The sequence below is a fragment of the Homalodisca vitripennis genome, chromosome 4, assembly GCF_021130785.1.
Source record: "Homalodisca vitripennis isolate AUS2020 chromosome 4, UT_GWSS_2.1, whole genome shotgun sequence".
NCBI classification, from domain to species: Eukaryota; Metazoa; Arthropoda; class Insecta; order Hemiptera; family Cicadellidae; genus Homalodisca; species Homalodisca vitripennis.
Window position 1 is genome coordinate 35,046,501 of NC_060210.1, and position 20,772 is coordinate 35,067,272.

Here is a 20,772-nt window from a genome sequence, read left to right on the forward strand (position 1 = left end):
GCCGAAGTCATATTTCGGAATGACATTTGTTGTGTATCTTTTAAGATACACGACCTATTAAAATGGGAATAACTTTTCTATTCCATTTTGTCTAATTTATTAAATCCTCTTATTGTTACAAACAATATTGATGATTAGTATTTATCTTCTGAGTTAGCGTTTTAATTTATACTGCGGTCAAGTGAATAGGAGACTACTCAAACCAAAGTTTCATAGTAAATACATTATCTTTGATGTAATTTAAGTAAATAAAATAAAATAACATCTTTTCTTAGTTCAATAATTCAACACGGCCTGCAATGCTTCAGCAATTTTTAAATGATTAATAAAAACTTAAGTATCGAATGCTGAAGGATTATAATAATGTCCTCCATACACGTTCGTGATTGCGCTCAAAAACTCTGTAGAAAGTAAAACGTAATGCCCCACTACATTTGGCGTATTTTACATCTGCAATCATAATTTTAAAAAATGGCATAGTTTTTAACATGTTATACAATTTCTAGAAGGGGAAACTATTTCAAAAAATCCTAAACAATGAGTAGCAAATCGGAACTACCAGACTTTTAATTCAAAGAAACAAAGAATTGCTCATTACTTGGACGGACTATGTTAAAGAAAGCAAACTCAAAACTAATCAGCTAAAACAAACTTTACCCTTGTCATCTCCCCTTGGCCTCAATCCACTTTGTCAAATCCCCAATACCGCAGCCCTTCGCACATTTTTCCTATTCAAAACTATAATATTCTATCTTACAAAAGCTGCCATTTACTTAATGATTCAAATTATTTTATTCTGTCAAAGATTGAAAATTTTAATATGATATATTAAGTGAATACCTTTTAGGTAGGTACCATAGATAACTGTAATGCAGTGCAATTAATTAAAACGTGCCTTTCATAATTATTTTTAAGTCAATAAAATGTTCTGGTGGAAGAATCAGTCACTGAAATCGTTATAAATAGCTACTTGTTAATTATTGATCTTAGACTAGCCAATGGGGTCACTCTCGGCCAAGGGAAACGGGATCTCTAGAACATACTATGCCCATAAATAATGTTTCGGTGTTCGCCTACATGTGTTGGTTGCACATTCTATAAGCTAAATACTGAGATAGTTTAATTTTGTATCAGAATAAATATTTTTTTAATTGATTTTCTAAATTGTTAATCAGTTTACAAACTTCGACCGTGAATCGGTTTTGAAAACATCCACTGATAAAATGTTCGATATTCAAGGACACTTATTTGCTTAATGATTTGTATACGAATATTTTCAAAATAGACTACACAGTTATATTTGTTGGTCTCTTAAGTGATCCCCTTATCTAAATAATGTATAAAATATCTTAATTGCATCTGACATCACTAAAGCAAAATTGACATAATAGGTTCGATTACTACAATAAATGGCAGTTTTCAAAACGTACAAATTTGTACAAAATTACATCGAAGCCTAAACATTAACCAATGATAAATGATAAACATATGTCAATATCAAAATAATAATTAGTATTACTTTGAGTTAACCCAAATAATTAATGATACTTTTCGTTATACATACATAGTATTAAATATTAACAAATATGTATTCAAAATTAGTATTGCACATTTTATGTTTATTGTAATCACGTACGGCAGTATTGAGAAGAATCTAAAACTACCTGCAGTTTATACAAAATGGCTGCTTCATAAACTTTCAGTAGTTACAGAATGCAATATTTTAACATATGGAATGATTCACGTTATCTCAGAAGGCGAGGGTATCAGCTCAGTCTTGTACGAGTATACCAACTTTTGGGAAAATGTAAACACAATCTTCAGCAAATAATAAAATGAATTAAACTATACAAATTTTTACTTTTGGTATACAAAGATAGAGAAACGTTCAAAGATTGGAACATGATTTCTTAAAGCCTCGATTTAAGAAAACAGAAACTCTGCACCTGAATATTAAAATTATTACGGTAGGCCCATGAGAAATCTGTGTATAAAATAGGTCAAATCTCATACAATTCCAATTCATAGAGAAAAATCGAAACAACATTGCAGCAATTTTAAGTTTTTGAACATTATAATTATGTATATATAATTTTATGCACAAAGTGAATCAAAATATTCAATTCAAAGATCAACTTAGACAAGACTTAGAATATAAAGAACTAAATAAATATTATATTATCTCAGCTTTACTGTATCTATTTTCTTTACTACTATACAGAAACTTGTAGAAGGGTCCTTACCGTGAACGTTTGAAATATGAGTAATGTAGGTAAAATTAAAAGTAACCAAGATCACAGCACCCAAGCAGACAATGAACTAAAAGAATTATAACTTAACATGGTTTTTAATAAAGTATATGAAATTCTAATTAATACGTTTGTAATTACAAGATTGGGGTTCTGTTTGATAATTAAATATAGGACCCGTCCCAAGCCTGAACCGCACCCGACCCTGAACTGACCGTAACTGTCTCTGGGGTCCTCGCAGCGTTAGGTCGGTTGGGGAAAGTGGAAAATGCAATCCTAGATTATCAACTTGTTTTTCTTTTAAGTATTAAATGTAAAAGTATTAAATGAAACAAAATAAGAAATGAATTAGTATTAATTTTAATCTAAATGTATATAGATACTGTATGTAGGTTTTTGGGTATAAGTCAATACTTTGTGTAGAATGGTATTTTTGTATTTAAATATGCATAAGCAGCGACCTTTATATGTTTAACTGAATATTTATTATTATATTTATATTTAATACTAACAGTTGGAATAACTATCCTCTTTACGTGTAGTATCATGCAGGTAATCCCACACGGAATAAGCAAAGGAGATCCGATTATTTATCAAATTTAAAACAAAACGTAATTAAATGCATATACATTTATTTATAACTTTCGTTTTAACGAAGAATAAATTTTATTGTTTCAAATCATAACGTAAACATACCTCAAGAGGAATACCCTTTTATATGATAGCAACTTATGAAGTCTTAGAAACTGTTTAACCGTATGGCACGGAATTTTATATGAATATTTAACCCTGTAGGTGTTCAGTGAGAAATCTTAATTTTTGATTCCAAATTTCAAAGCAGTTTTATTATTTTTACTACCAAATGAATAATTCAGATGTGGTTGTGATAATATCAACTTTCAATGCATATTATTTATCACAATCCAGGATTCAATTCACGCTATCTTTATTCTACGAACAAATATAGACATAGTTAACAGCAGTATAATATATTATATATATATATATATATATATATATATATATATATATATATATATAAAGAATGCACTCCTATCAGACCTGAGCAGTGGTCGGTAAATTGAATTTATGTAATTGTATACATGATATAATTTAATAGGATGTTTATCCATCATTCAAATGATGTTTAATAATATTAATTGCAATGTTTATAATCTCATCCTATTATTGCTAATACATTTTCAATATTACCAAAAAAATATAATTAGTGACGTCTAAGCTTTGACGATTAACACTATTAGGTTCTGTTTGTTCTTTGTAGAAAATTGTTTTATTATTATTTTATATATAAATGATGCATACAAGTATTAACTAAATGCCCCTATTAGAAAATCATCAAACCGCATTAAAATCATCTCTATAAAAATCATTAAGTACTTAAAGTAAAACTAATATACACAATTCTCACATATCACAAAGTAATTTACTATCGAAAGTAAATTATTAGGAAGTCATTAAAACGAATTTAAGTTATATAAAGTACGTCCATATTATGAAAAATCACTTTATCCACATGTTATCATTCTACACGCTGTCACCAAAGAAACACTCAACACAACTAAATGCCTACGCTCAGAAAGCCGAGCAAATGAAAGTCATGGTTACGAACGCAAAGTCGACGCACAACTGAGGGAAACCTGGGGGTGGCCGGAACAGTGGGTGGCACAGAGAGAACCGGTAGGGGGTAGGGGTCGAGTGGGGTGGTACCTCTGCCACCAAACTGCTATCCTCCAATATGCGGGGATGATTTACTTTTGATTTGGCCTAGCAATCTGTATCGGGGCTGAACCGTCTCGGTTATGTATGACCCCTTCACTGCCGGTGACACGTTCGCCATTTAAATAAAAGGGACGCCCCACGCAACCTTTGTGAAAAACGTCAACCCTCGTCAAAAAGAAACTGTTCCTTATGTAAATATATTCAACCCGAGTAAACCGCTTAATGCCCTAGGTCTGATTTTAACTTTTAACCTTTTTAATCCGGTAAGCTGCAGGCTTTTACGTAAGGTCGCTCTGACTGTTTTGTAAACATTTTCTTTGTCTTGTTTTTAAACTTCGGCTTGCTACCTACAGGTTCTTACAACCCACTAGTAAAGAGAGTGAAATGTTTGGTATTGGCGTTAGTTATATTTGCGTTGAAATAATTTTTGAAAATATGTTTATTATTCCTGAGGTATTCCTGAGTAAAATAAACACCTTGCTTGAATGCCGGCAAAAAATATATTAAAGGGAATATATTTTACACGTGTTTAGGGATTTTAGTATTATCCGGACGTCACTATTTTTAGAACAGTTTTTTTTACTGGTGATCTAAAAACATTACAATATTAGAAAGAACAGACTTAGTTTGCCTTACTGTGAAAATAACATGTCATTATGACAATAGAAAACACAAAGAAAACAACGTCGGAGAGAATTAGTCCTATCTATCCCTACCTAGTTTTTGTTATTGCGCGATATAAGCAGGTTTAGATTACGTTGTTATAAATATGTTACTAGTAGATCAAGGTTAAAGATAACATTTGCGAGCGCTCATGTGATCCGAGCTTGAATTTCTGTACTAACTTTCCCTTGGTTACCAGACATGCGGGGTGGCGCCGGAGGCACCAGTGCAGCCTCACCGATGCCAGGGGCAATTCCGACTTCAGATAACCTCCCAGATCGTCTAACGTTTCCGACGATGATCACGTTGGGCGATCTGAAGTCGGGAGTGTACCGATACGAAATGTCCTTACGTATGTATAGCCTTTGATTAGATTTTTAGCATTTATAGCTTTAACATTATATACTAGAAAATAAAGTATGCTAAACCAAGGTTACTTTAAAGGCCAGTTAGAAATTCCACGATGTCCAATGTTTTTTTTAAAGTTATTTGTCATATGTAATTTGTTATTATTTGTGAATTGGCGTAAAATAATGGAATACAGTAAATTTAATTCGTTAATAAAAAATTAATCATTATTTATAGAACTTCAAAGCTAATAGATCAACTTAAACATCAAACTTAATGTTTGAACCCTCAGTATTAAAGCGTATTCCTTCCATATCATTATTATTACTGGAGTAAAATTTTAAAATTTAATTGCTTTTAAAGAATTATCTTAGTATACATGATACATCGCAATCCCTTACAACATATACGCTCATTCGCGTAAAAATGTAACGATTAATACACTTTTTAGTTTCAAGTGTATACTTTTTGAATATTTAAAAGATGAAGTACAATAATGTTTAAAATTATTTTCTGAGTAAGCCACAATAATAAAAAAAATCAATAGCGTTTGAATTCGTATTGATTGAATCTTTACAATGAGACATCTCCGATAATGTATGACAAAAAATTATATATAAAACTATACAGATTCTTCCGCCTGACGTCACTATCCTAGGCGCATGTCGATAGCTATGCAGGATACATTACAGAGGATAGTTACGCGGCAATATAATGCCACTGAAAGTTAAAATTATTAAAGTGATATCTGACGAATGGTATAAAATCCAGACCGGACAGAATGAGGCCAAGCGATGTCACTGCACAGGAACAAGGAGTACAAAGACGTCATCCCCGAACTAACGCAGGTGAATATTTGACTTCGTTTAGTTCATAAAAGTTATGTTGTTACAATACTTAGTTTACCCGATAAGTGCCCTTAAACAGTCTCAACTGTACATATACATTAAAAGCTAATATAATAACTACCCTTGTAGATATTAAGTTGTAACGATAAATCAAAGTTGCACCATCATACAGAAAAGTGATTGGCAATGACTATTAGTCTTTTCATTTAAACTTGGTATAACTTAACTATCTTGTAAGGTTCCGAACATAAGATCCAATTTCAGTTTACATTCTTAGTTAAGAAAAGATGTCCACAAGTCCAAAATATCCATAATTGTAATTGGCAACAAACTCCTTATGCTATGCTAATTGCAAAGTCAGATATTTAGCAAAAATTATAAAATGGCCCGATACAGTAACATTGGATACAAACAAATAACACAGCATAATGATTCCTGTAGTTATGCTGTTAACACTTTAAAAAAACGTTTCATAGCAAAGTATTCCAGTGCCTACGTGGGAAGCGATATGTACTGCAGAGGTTCCACAATGACAACAATATACTCCGAGAGACGGGCCTCCACAACAAAATACCTGGAGTCCAGCCAAGTCTGATACACAGTGTAGTGTGGCTCAGCCACAATACAGTAGAGTTGCCATCGCTATGGCCGTGGTGACAATATGTAGCTAGATATTCCAACAATACCGGACAATGATCTACAAACCGCTTGGAGATTCTTTGCTTTTCTATTTACGGTTTGGAGTACTTTTACAGTAAGTGATTGCTTTAGCTACGTACATGTGAACATTTAATAATAAGTGTAAAAATGACGGAAAATAATTAAAAGTGAAAAGAACTAGTGTGCTCACCTTTAACATTTTTCGATTTAGGTGCATGTCCTTATTTACACAATAAAACGCAGAAACCAGGCAAATGTAGCGTAAACGCCCCACAAAACTACCTTCATTTTGGAAATTGCACTAGATGAGTACACGTCAGCCAACTTGTACGAAAGACAAGAAGCTTACAAATTGCACCTAGCCCTAAAAGGATCTTCGCGCAGCTTCCACCGTGAAGGAATATTCTGAATGGGTAAGGTTAAGGGTAGGGACCGCCTCCTGTAGAGGTCCATCAGAGAGAATTTAGGGCTTTAATCTCACCCATTTCCCCTCGGAAGAGGGGAAGCCAGCTCTGAACCTGCCTATTCAGTGAAAGTAGGTAGGGGTTGGCACGACCTTAAGTCTAAGCTAGCAAGAACCTTTGACATTTGCGGGCTGTGATGTGCTGCTCCTGGACACGCATGAGGTTGGCCAGTTTTAAAGCATCAGTTTTTACCATAATAGTTTGTTGTCAAATTTGGAAATTAATTAATTAACTAATACCTGTCTCACTGATTGGTTCAAATCAAAATTTTAATTGTTAATTATTTCTTAATAAACTGGGGGATAAATTAGGCGTTTTAATTTTTAGAATGTCTTCGGAATAAACTACATTGTCATAAAAATCATTGAACGTGTTGCCTATAATAAGAAGATCTGAACATGTTTTCTTTTATTTATTTCTATCTCATCTATTAACCATCTTTACTTTTTTATATTTGCATTATTCAAATTACAGGTTGTCTAACAAACACTTTTCGAGCATAAAAGGTTATCATCCATATAACTTAGTTTTGTTAAAAACCTTTTATTTTCTGTTAGTGCTTTATAGATAACTTTAGTTAGATTTACTGTGTATAATTTTTTTTGTTCTTCCTAATGTGCTTAATTTTTTTCTCTTTGAATCTAAATCCAAATGTTATTTCAAGGAATTTCTATCAGGCCTTTACGTTTTACTATTGCGAAACACATTAAAGTAGTACATGAAAATGTTATAAAAATTATATTATTACCAAACAATTCATAAAAACATAGTTCATTATTCATGAATTTTAATTATTCTAGTTAGAAATGTAATTAATTATTCAAAGTATGTGAGAAAAGAATAACACTGAGTGATATAAACAATTATGACCTAAAACGTTTATATTAATACATCCAGTCATTATTGTATTAGTGTATGTTTTGGAGAAATCTCCAAAGGAATATTTAGTTTTGCTATATTAGCTTCAGAGATAGGGAAGCGATAAACACCAGCCAACATAAAATATAAAGTATCACATTTATATTCTATCAAACAACATTAAAATTCTTTTTCAGAGTTTAGCTGATTAACCCATGGTAGATTCAAACTTTAACTGAGAAATGTTTATTGCATATTATGAAATGAGTAGAAAAAAAGTGAAGCGTTTATATTTATTCATGAGTCAAAATGTTCCTTACTAGTAACGGTGCGGCGTATCCTATAAGTTCAAGAAATAAATTGCTGAGTTCACACAGTAAGAGAAAACTCGTTTCAAGAGTTGCAAATTATGTTCTAACAACTTATCCTTGTCACTTTGTCCGTTAACTAGAACAGTATTCTGATAATTTCGAAGAATATTGAACTAATCATGTGACTCTAAAACTCGAAATACATCGGCAAAACCTAGAAAATAAAGCCGTAAATGGTGAGTGTAAAAACCAAACCAATATAAGGAATGAGAAGCTGATGTTAAATTGCTCACTCTAGAGAAAGGAAAACTTTGTAGGACCCCTAAGGGAACACGAGTAACAAAGTTTGGCCAGTTCGGGCGATATAGTGTCGAATGATTGTCCAGGGACGTTCCGTCGAAGCCCGTAAGTCTGTCAAATCACAAAGAATATCAAATTCCAGTAGAGAAGGGTATTTTTCAAATTAAATTTCAGCGAATATTCTATCAATTCCTAATTGCTATGAGTCAGATGTAAATCCAGCATATAATTAAGAGATAGAAAATATTGATATTAAATAAAATAAAGTGATTTAAATAAAACTAGCTGGTCTATATTAATTCATGAGATTATTGAAAACTTAGCCTACGTAGTCATCAGTGCTAGCACATTTATATAAATGGTCTGAGGCATTTTAAATGTATTGAATTGCTTGCTGGACCTTCATGTTCTTAGCTTGACACGTTTTAATACTCTGTTTTAAATGACTTTATTAAATGTAGATACTCATTTTAGTATCTACATTTTCACTAATTGTGTTTAGTGTTTTGCCGTATAAAGAGAAAAATCAAATCAAATCAAATCAAATTATTTATTTTTCTCAAGAAACATAATGCACATAACAATATTATGAAAAACAATATTATGTATATCAAGTCAACAAATATCACTTTACAAAATATACTTTTTTCCCAGGCTGACCTATATACTAACTTAACTTTTAAACTTATTATAACATTTTTACTAAAAATAAAATACAACTTTGAGAAAAATATAGGGCCCCTAAGATTATAATTAATCTCATTAGGGGTTCCTTCATTAAAATAAAACCAGAAATAAACTTAAAGTTTTCAGAGCTCAGAGCGAAACAGTTTATTTAAAATAGAAGTAGAAATTTAAAATCATCTAACATCACAATCAATACGTGTGCTTACTGCCTATTATTAAATTTCAGATAATAACAAAATTACTATTTATAAACAAAATAAAACCAGATATAACTACTTTTAGTAAACAACTAATCAACCAACTTTAACGCAGTTTTGAAATATAAATTGAACAATAATTAAATATAACTAACTTACTATTTGTAAAAATGCCTCCGTGTTTTGCTGAATCATTAACCATTCTCTCAATAACCTTAAAAACTTTATACAATTTGTCTCACTTTTTATGTTGCTTGGCAATTTATTAAATAATCTTGGTGCTATAAAATTGAACGTTTTAGTATAAAATGTTGAATTAGGTTTCGGAACTTGACACTGATTTGCATTTCTTAATATTAATATGTAAATATTCTCCTGAACTAAGAATCTTCCACCAATAAAAAACATTTTTATTACTTTATATAGAAATAGAGATTATACATACAAAATGAATGTTATATGGCCGCATTTTACATAGAGTATGAATTATTTGTTATAAAATGTAATTATTGTTTGTTAAAACAATAATAAACGTTAACGATGTGTACACAACAGGGTTTAACGGAAACAAATATTAAACTAAATAGTTACTGATTGAAATGTTTTAACTTTTTTATCATATTTTAGTCTGTCCTTTAAGTTTGTTTGTCAGAAACTACTGTGCAAATGCAATCGTCAGGGGGCTAATACAAGGCAGTAAAAGTACAGAGCCCATAAACATAGTCCAAACCAGCTTTTGCTTAAAATGTGGGTATATTCTTGTGAAAATCACATAAATTATTTAACTATCAACAATTGAATAACCAAATTTAAAGGTATTCTTTTTCGAATGATCTCCCTGATTATCTCTCAAGTTTATATTTATAGGATATTAAATATATTCAGTGTTGCCAGAATTTTTTTTAAACTCTGTAAAATTTACATCACTTTAGGCTCTACGTTTATAGCATATGTGTTTATTCCACTATACAATTCCCTGGTAATGGAATTAAAACAAAGTATTTTGGTGGAACTTTGGTATAACACTTTTGGATATAACATATATTTAGTGACTTAAAAGTTTAATACGAAACAAACGTGTTAGTAAACATTACGATTTATAACTTCTAAAGTATATGTCCAATTATCTTGATTGTTGGTATGTTGTTATGGCACAAGATTTCTGCATTTATGATATTATTAAGGTATTTAACCTCAAATAAACTATGAACAAATAAATTTACATACATAAAACATACGAAACCATGTTTTAATTTAGTTTAAATACACTAAATTATCAGACCCTCCGGGCATAAAGAAATCAAACATATAAAACTTTTTGCATTATCAAGCAATAGAAGGTATCAAATAATAAGGTAAAATACCGTATATATGTAAAATTAAGGATATGTTTTATTACAAATTGATACCAAAAGAATGTATCATGCAAACATTGAATAATGTTTAAGCAACGTAGTTACAACATACCGTAAACACACACATGATTACACAACTCTAATTAGAACGGTTTACATGGAATAAACACCAATACAAAACTGTTAAGCTACAGAGAGAAGCTATTGTGACGTCACATATTGTACAGCTACCACGTAATCTAGAATGATGGTAAAATTATGAATGGATGCTTAAGAGCTCATACAACTCATAGGGAAGACTGAATGTTGATAGAATCTGAAAGATTGCTCCAAAGCTCTCAAGTTATGAGCTGGCTTTGTATCAAGACATATGATACATGCGTGCTTTAACCCGCCGTAATATGAGGTAAGCTGTTTCCAAGTAGGCAGGATTTCCTCAGGTTATCAGTTTCTTTATTATACGACTACTTCCTGTTTTGTTGACGTTATTACGCCATGTTCAAAAACTGTTTATGAGCCCTTAATTGTCATTTTCACACCTGACATAAAAGTTTTTAACCGTTTTTGTTCAATATTCCCAACAAAATATATATAGTTTATAAAAAACGTTGAAAGCAATCGGTTTCTGAAACTAAATTAATAAAGCATTCTTGTGTTTAAGCACCATAGCAGACGAAATAACTGAGTATGTACTGTACATTGACTTCATATGTATTAGGGAGTCATAAATTACACAAAAAAATCTTCCTCGGTAAGACAATTATGTATTAAAAATTAGTATTGGAATAGAATTGACATTTTCTACTAAAATATCAATATCATTTTTGAATCATAATTAATATTTATGAGAATAACATAAGGTTAATATTTATGAGGTTAAGTGAAACCAAATTCAATATTATGAGACACCTAGATAAGTTGTTCTTGTTTATAAAATTTCGTTAAAACACATAATGTACATGACTAATATACGGAATTGAGATTTATAACCAATACTACGCTATCACTAAGATGTTGTTGAGAAGAATAGCATTGTGTGCTTTGAGCAAATATACGATATTTTCTTACCAAAACTACAATATACAGTAAGAGCATTCCGCCATAAGAGTGAGGTAAGCTTACGTAGAAGGGCAAATGTTGCTTAGCAACTAACGTTATCACACTTTTATCTGTAAGATCACCTCTTCTTTTCTTGCCGTTCAAAAGAAATATTTTGCTATTGGTGATTACTCTTATTAGAACTATATTAAATTAATAAAACAAGATTATATGAACAATATTAACACGTTTATAAAGAAATAATTTACTGAATCGTGAAAAATATAATTCAACAATAATGATTTAATATGACGTTTAGTCCAATAACATGCGAAAACATTAAACAGCACATTACAAAACTAAATAAATGTTCAACACGATGACATGGTATTTATAATAGAAATTGGTAATCAGGCAGAGCTTAAATTAAGTAAAGAAATGTGAAAAGTAAACATTTTAGTTTTGTTCAGAAAGTAATTCAAAAAGGAGTAATATGTTCTCGTTGTTACAACATACCATTTCAGCTTGATGAGTACCCACCTTTGTCTTAATTACATTATTGATGTCTCTTTTTGAAAAAAGGTACCTAAAATCTAAAATAATGATATTAAAACAAAAAAATATTTGTAATACATATTTTTATACTGCAATAATGTGTATATACTTTTAATAAGATGTATTTAAAAACAGATCTCAAAAAGTAACATCCTTTATTTCCATTTTGACCAAATTTTTTATTGTGGTACGATTGTGGTAAAGAGCGTTACTCTTAAAACATATTTATTGGTACTCTTGTAATTTTCTTATTAATTTAAAAAAATATTATATGTTGTGAGATAAATTTCATCCCACTTTAAACGCTAGATCTGGAGTTATGTTTGAAGGATTTGACTATTTGGATGGATCTGTACTGTAATAGTGTTAAACTCATACAATGGAGTATGGAAGAACGCAAAGAAGAAGGCACATACTGACTGCCCTTTTACTTTTTAACCCTAAATTAATAGAGCTCTCTATTGGGCTAAAACGAATATGTGCACCACGTTTTAGGTCTCTAGAACCTTTCTGTCAAGAGTTGTCACACAGACGGACAGACTGAATGCTCCTTGTTGACTTTAAAATAATTAGGATTCTTCCTTAGGCCATGAGGAACATTTATACCAAATTTCAAGACCCTAGACATTTATATTAGTACCTATAAGACACATACAGCCGGAATGGTCTTTGATTGTTTGACATAAAAGTAATGTTTCAAGTTTGAAGTCTCTAGGACCTTCCTGACAGGAGTTATAGCAATCACGGGTAAAGGTACAGGCAGTAGGACAGACAGAACATCCTTTGACCTCAAAATGGAAAGGGGTTTTCCATAGACCAAGAGGAACCCGTATTCAAGTTAAGTTTCCATGACCTTTTCAAAAATTAGTATCGTAAATAGGTTGAAAAACGGATCTATTTCAATAAGGCATTTTCGGCATTAATAATGAGAGAAACTTTTAAAAATAGGATGTCAAAACGAAAGGTTGAAAAATATATTTCCAAAAAAATTAACAAGTTCACATAGTAATTCCCAACATTTTCTGTGTTAACTATGTAAATCTGCAAGTTCATAAACACTCCAGATTAGTTGTTACGTTGCTCTGAACTAGTAATCTCATATTTTTATGTGATCAAGCAATTTCCTCTCGGTTACGACGTAACAAGTTTTCTATTTCAAGACTGTAAGCAACATAATGAAACACTTCAGGATTTAATACTAGTACCGGTAATGAATTAATACGGTGTTGAGTATTAGGTGCATTACAGTTCCTGGAAAGTGGGTTGCCTCTGCGCTGTAGACGCGAGTAAAGTGCAAGCAATAAGAAAATAGTAAAGTGATTTTAATTACAATAAATAAGTTAAGCTTACTATCTTAATTACTACAATTTTAAATGAGGAAACTTCTCTAGAACCCCACAAAGTGCTTAAGAAAACTTAAAAGTCACACCTCTGGCAATTACAAAAGAATTTAGGTATTTTTAAACTGAACTGAGTCAAATCACTTAACAATGAACACGATAAGCTTATAAGCTCATAAGAATAAGATACAAACTTCCTAAGTTACTGGACACTGTATAATTCGTCGTTGGTCAGAATCATATAGAGCAAACATATAATATCTCAAAATTTAGTTTTAGATTCTGACTGTAATAAGAATACGTGATTTATTTTTATATGCCGACGTTCGGTCGGTGACTTATTGTCAGGCTTAATCGTCGGATAAACAAGTCCCGTGAAAGATGCATTGCAACTATTATAAATTTGGTTTCATTAAAAAAGTTAGAAATTTGGTAATGATGAGATTAAACTAGTGTTTTTAACATGTTATAGACCATAGGGGGAAGGGTTGTGTTTTTTTGTAATTTTTTTACATTCGTTGCCTAAAAAACATTTTTAGCATTAGTTAGTCTTCTGTTTAACGTCAGACGCTGATCGTTGGAAAATAACAACATTTCGGTATATATTATTTTATGCTAGGTTAAATTCACCAAAATTCACCAAAATTCAATATTTGGCAATGCACGGGAGCTAAAAAAATAGTACGAAAGGAAAAACAAAAAATTGAGCGATTTTAAGACATAAATTTCACGCAATGAAAGAAAAACTTATACAAAACTTGTCTATTTAATTCAAACAGCAAATTTATGGTGCGATCGATTCAAATGAAAATGACATTGTCAGCACAAAGATTATAACACGAATTAAAGTTTCATAGATGACATGTTCCTTAGTTTTTGGATCTATTTAGTAATTTATTCATTAAACATACAACAAAGTGGGAAATCAGAGAGGTTCACTAATTTCCAAATAATAAGTTAGTTACCGTAAGTTAGTACATACGGTTTATTATATATTATTTAAAGATAAACATGTTAGTTAACACATATTTCCTGATATTTTAATATTTATTAAAACATAATTTGTAATGGACAAAGAAATTCACGCAGTAGAGACGTAAGCAGCTAGAGCTATGTGTCTTGTATCAATGGGCAATAACGGTAATGCTGAGTCAGCTGGGGTCTAACGATTTTTCTGAGTCGGTTACTAGAAAAACGTTGTGAGTCCATGGGGTTTTATGTAAGTGCACAATATAAATTCTATAAATAGAAGATTGGTACACAAGCGTGTGCCATAAATAGCGAAAAATTTAAGATTTATAAAAAACTCGTAATAAAAAATATGTTAAAAAATAGCACTTATTTAATAAAAAAGGCTTTATATAAATAAATAATACTGTCTCGTCATCGATGTGTTGTGCTACTTTCATGGTCTAAATTTCACTTGTTCTTCTCTTTTTTCCGTACACTGTAACCAATATTTTTTGAGTTGGTGGTTTTTACCTATTATATCCACAGCTCTAACTATTTACGTTTCATCCCATTCCCCATAAAGGTCTCACGTTATTCGTACTAACCATTTTCTATATTTTAAAACACATATTTCAGTCTTTATTTATGACAATTAATTAACCACAGATGATATTTTTAATGTAATATCCAATTAGGTGTATCACATATTACATTGACTGCTATTTACACTATAAAACTGGTGAAACAATAAGTTGAAAGTTTCTTTAAACTAAGGCAAAGCTAAAAGGAGGCACGAATATGTCCATAATTCGAAATTATAGGAACAAAGACAAGATATAGGTAGAGATATAACTACATAAAGACATTATTAACTATGGGTTTAATGAAAAACTATAACTTACAAATCGTTGTGACCAAACGTAAAACAGATGAAACATACCTGGAAACACAAAAACGTACTGATTAATGTTTAAAAACCAAGTAAAATACCTAAAAATGTCGGGTAGTTTTCATTGCACATTATATTTATATAAAATAATATACAAGAAGTTAAAGTGAAACGGAGCGATGGAACATCGATCCTGCTTCAAACAATTTAGTTAAGTAAGATCGGGCGATGTGCCATCAATGTGATGTACGAGTGTAATCGAACTAAAACCGATGTTCCAACGAGGATTTTTATGATTTATATAAAACTGCTGCAAACACAGTTTCAAGTTTAGTAAATACATTTATTGAATTCCTTACAAAGTAAAGCGTTTTTCATATGGTATATGTTTAGCTTGTTCATGCATGCATTATGAAAAACTGTACACGTGAAAAAGAAAATTAATAGGACAAGGATTGTTTTGGTTGTTTATATTATAGTGACATGGGACGCACTACAACTGGGAAATCTCATTTACGACCTTCGCCGTAGCTTAGAGGTCAGGCTGCAGTTCTCTAACTGGGTTTGATATCCAGGAAGATCAATAAAAATTCACAAATATATGGGCCGTTTTCTCTTTAAAAATGTAAGTACTATTGATTCAAAATACAATTGGCGTTGTAAAAACCGTCTTTAAAGATAACTGAAAATGAAACGAAGAATGCATAAGGGATATTACAAGAAACAATTCTTAGATGTTTTATGAAATATTACACTTTGTTATAAAAATATCATACACACTAATTATCCTTTGACAGTTTTTAATTTGAAAGATTTGTTCTTTTCTGAAATACGCCTGAAGTTAAGGCTCAGAGGTTGCAGGTCATATGTTTAATTTGTTTTACGAGTACATAAACTTTATTTACTGTAAAGTATTTTTGTTTTTGTAAGCCCAATGGCATATCCTATAACTTAATTCTGATACAATTGAATATGATATTATTAGTGTAAGAAATTCAAACTTTTTTTAAGTGAGCACTACCGAAGTATGTCACTCGAGTAGGTGGCAACATGTTATTTCTGTCTCTCTTGCTTTCTATATTGTCTATATTTATGTACGCACACTATACCGAAATAAAATTAACCTATAAATTGAAACTTTGCATGAAACTCCATTTCTGTATAAGCAACATCAAGGTCGATGAAGGTGCATTCCACTCCATGGAATTTGGCTGAGCATAGCGAACATTTATAGACTAATCTTACGGGTAAACGCGATGGAAACAAGAAAGTCACATAATAAAAAATACATAAACTAACTGATTACAAAGATATGAGATTATTAACACGCGACATAGTAACACGTGTAACATAATGAAATGAGCTACACTTAAAACTTTGCATCCAACCACAGCAAAGCCTTCTAAGCGACATGTGGTATGATGTAATCCTACCTTGTTTAATACCATATTCAGAACTAAATGTAATGAAATATCTGTAATGTATTAGCCTATGAAAAACCATTTAAAATATACAGAAATGGTTGAAATTATTAAACTCCCTAAACGTTTATTCACTTCCTTTAAATATAACAAATGGAACTAATACGACTATGATTGTATAAATTATTATAAGAAAAAAGTTATTTGTTCTTTGAATTTTACATAAATTATAATAGCTTCTTTGAACATTTATTTTATGCAACCACATATTAATTATTGGTTTAATGAAACATTATAACTTAGAAATCGCTGTGACCAAACGGAAAACAGATTAAACATAACTGGAAACACAAAAAAGTGCTGATTAAATGTTTAAAAACAGTACAATACTAATATAGCTAGATTGGTCGTTTTAAGGATTTAAAAACTTGTGAACCCAATTCGGAAGAATTTAAATATTATATTTAACATTAGAAAAGTACAAAAGGTACTAAAAAATAACTCGAAATTAATAATATTTCTATTGAGGGACCACCGAAAACATAAAATGAACAAGTTAAAACATATCCATGGTAAAGTACAAACCAAAGACTACCAACCTTGTGAGGTTCGTGTGTGTTTGGACTAATTCATCTGTGAATCTTAGTTCTTGTTAGTAGGTTTGTGGTTAACCGCAAATAACTATTAAAATGTTATTGTGATTACAGGTGTTGCAATGAGTTCATCACAATTATATACCTAATTCGACATCATATTTGGTCATAAAGCATGAAATAGAGACTATTCATGGAATTATGATAACATTTAATTGAAGATTCTAATCCGCGTAATATCTGAAACCCCGTATCATGTGATGCGATGTTCTGCTTCGTAATATACACAATTATGAACAGATTAAATTACGAAGCAGAGCTGAGTTTGAAATTGATTTTAATAGGGTTTCTCTATCATAGACTGATGGTGTCCGTATAGTACGGATTAATCACGCATTAAACAAATATTACTTTGAATAACATTAAAGGTTACCGCCGTGCACTTCAGATTGTAAAAATATTGGGATCTCTAAACGTTGGCCCATCATTCTCAATAGTCAGCAATATTTAAAGATCGTACAATAATATGCCTGACGCCGAATACTTTGAACGCCCTAGACTTACTCCCGTCTTTCTCTCCCTGGCGGTGAAGGAATGAACCAATTGTTGAGAGAGATTGACCCACCTCCCCGCGATCGCAATACAATAAGATTTCCTCCTCCCCCTTATATTGTCTTGTACGCCTTTTCTTCCCCTTCACAAAAGAACACAATGTGAACTTTTGACATTTTTAGGTCGTTGATTTTGTTTTCATACTGCACAATTGAACCGCTTAATAATGCAGCCCACATCGGTTTCCGTAGATTTTTGCGTTGATTTATTAAATTGCTACTCTACCTGTGATTCTTTCCCTACAATGTAGTATCAGCAGTCCCACGTTATATCGCGCAAATCACAGGCTTTTGATTCGCATCGCAGGTTTTTATTTCACTACCAACTTGACGACTAGACAGAACCTAAAAATGAAAAAGTAATAAATACATATATTTAAAAGCGAGTCCTAGAAACATGAAAAAATTGTTTTACGGTATTTAAATGAGAAACCAAACAAAATATTAAGTCTGGTGAAGTGGCAAAAAGTATGTAGATTTTGTGATAGCTGAAATAATTAATTTACTATAGGATTTATATGTATTCAATACCTCAAAAACCATCTTAGATAAAAATTGGAATTGGAACCATCATCGAAATTGGAAAACCAGAACACTTATTTCTATATCTATAATCATAAATAACAGAGTAGTGTTGTTTTTCAAGATACAGACTGGTATGCAATGGGGTACCAAGCTGGCCAATAAACGAATTCAAGATATTGATAGGATCGATCTTGAACCACGATTAAACTTATTTCAGCATTTCATCCACTAGTTCTTGGTAATCAAAAACTCTTGCGGAATGTTAAAGCAACATGTTCAAAACCGTTCGAAACATAAAAATCAACATGTCCAATTAAACCATATATAATTTGGTTTAAATAAATATGTATGGTTTAAAAACCACCAAATAGCGTAAATAAATACATATACTGTTTCTAAATTTAAACTATGTACACACGCGCGCGCGCGCGCGCGCGCACACACACACACACACACACACACACACACACACACACACACACACATTATTTCTGAATAACAGCGATGAGACAAGGACTGGTTTGTTGCCGTGAATAAATTAATACAAAAGTAACGCGTACTAAATTTTTACGCGAAAAGTGTTTTTTATGTGTTTAACATGATTGAATTCAGTTTGTTTGCAAATTTTTACTTTAAGCTTTGTTGCTGGTATTATTTACTGAAGGAAAAAACGTAAATATTTTCGTTAACGCTCGGTCAAATCCTAAGAAGAGACATGGACTATATAGAAAGGAAGCTTCATTGAAAGTCAGATCGTTTTCGACATATCGCTCGTACAGTCAAACAGAAATAATTTTTCCAGCCTTCCGCTAGCGCTGAGCAAACAAATAGTTCGCATAACAAATCAAATTTTCTTACGTAAACAGCTTAACCCTATCATCCTGTACCTAAACGTTATGAGGGCGTAAAATAATTCTTTAATACACGAAAAGACACAAAACATCAGAAATTGAGTTGAACTGCGATATATAAATGGACGAAGCGTAACAAAGTTGAAACCAATTTATGTTGTAGCGATAGCCAATTGAAGTTTCAGGGAGACATTGGTGTTCTGCCAACCGAAGTATTGGAGTTTCTCTCCGCGAACATTTCGTTGTAATATTCATTTCACACGAAATAAATTACACAAACACTTTACAATTATTTTCTATACAATTTTTAAATATAAACACATAACAATTTCAATGTGAAAGGATTAGTTTAGAACTAAATGCTCTTCTCCAAACTCGTTGGAATAACGTGGAAAAAACAATGCATGTCACCAATGCATACTTTATTCAATAGTATTCGTGTAATATAATTTATTTAAAATTGAATATTTCTGCTACATTTTAATACCTATTGAAGATCCTTAAAATAATATATAATTAGAAGTAGCATTAGAAATAATGGTAACATAAAAATTAAATAATTATTAAACAAATGAATTCTTAACTAGAAAAATACTTAAAATGTATATATATTTTAAATTACTAAGGGAAATAAATATAAATCACTGTGTTGATTATTCAATAGACGAGCGCGAAAAATCTCTTTCTGTTTGAAGATATGCGATATAAAAGCAAATTCAAATTCAAATTCAAATTCAAATTCAAATTCAAATTCCTTTAATGTCGTAAGACAACTTTTGTTGTATGACAGAGTCAAGTACATGCTGTATATACACAAGTTATAAAGTAAAACAATAAAAATACAATGGTTATACAACAGTAAATATTATACTAAATATTTTTTTATTAGTCTACATAATTATAATTATTGTAAAAAAAAAAACTTAAAATTTAGAATTTAAAACGTGTTACAACTTTACACTTGTTAGTTTATGCCCGATTTAAAATAAGTTTACAAATTCCAACTAATAATGCAAGAAAAAACAAAACAATAAAACAAAAATATCATTATACTAGAAACTCTCCCACCGTGTAAAAACAACCCGCCACTAAATGCTCCTTTAATTTTCTTTTAAATTCTTCCTTATTTTGGATGCACTTCAGCGGTTCAGGAAGTCTCCAAAAGCACCTGGCACCGACATTGTGCGGTAAACTCGCTGCCCAAACTGTCTGGTGTGGAGTTTGGCGGAGGTTTACTCGAGCCCGGGTGTTGTGCTCGTGTACTGCGGATCCATCAGTAACTGCTACACTGTTAAATTTTGCAAACATTATTGTTTCA

At 31.2% G+C, this 20,772-nt stretch overlaps 1 protein-coding gene across 8 annotated transcripts in view; it reads right to left on the reverse strand.

The window, feature by feature from the left end:
* The window catches only part of LOC124359155 (ras-GEF domain-containing family member 1B-like), a 657,259-nt gene that overhangs the window by 50,172 nt on the left and 586,315 nt on the right, over positions 1-20,772 (reverse strand). For 2 of the 8 annotated variants that reach the window (XM_046811658.1, XM_046811656.1), the window contains exon 1: positions 3,679-3,874. The exons of the other annotated variants lie outside the window; for them this stretch is intronic. The gene's annotated coding sequence lies outside the window, so the exon portion shown is untranslated. Of the gene's footprint in view, positions 1-3,678; positions 3,875-20,772 lie in introns of those variants that run through there. 8 annotated transcript variants of the gene reach the window in all.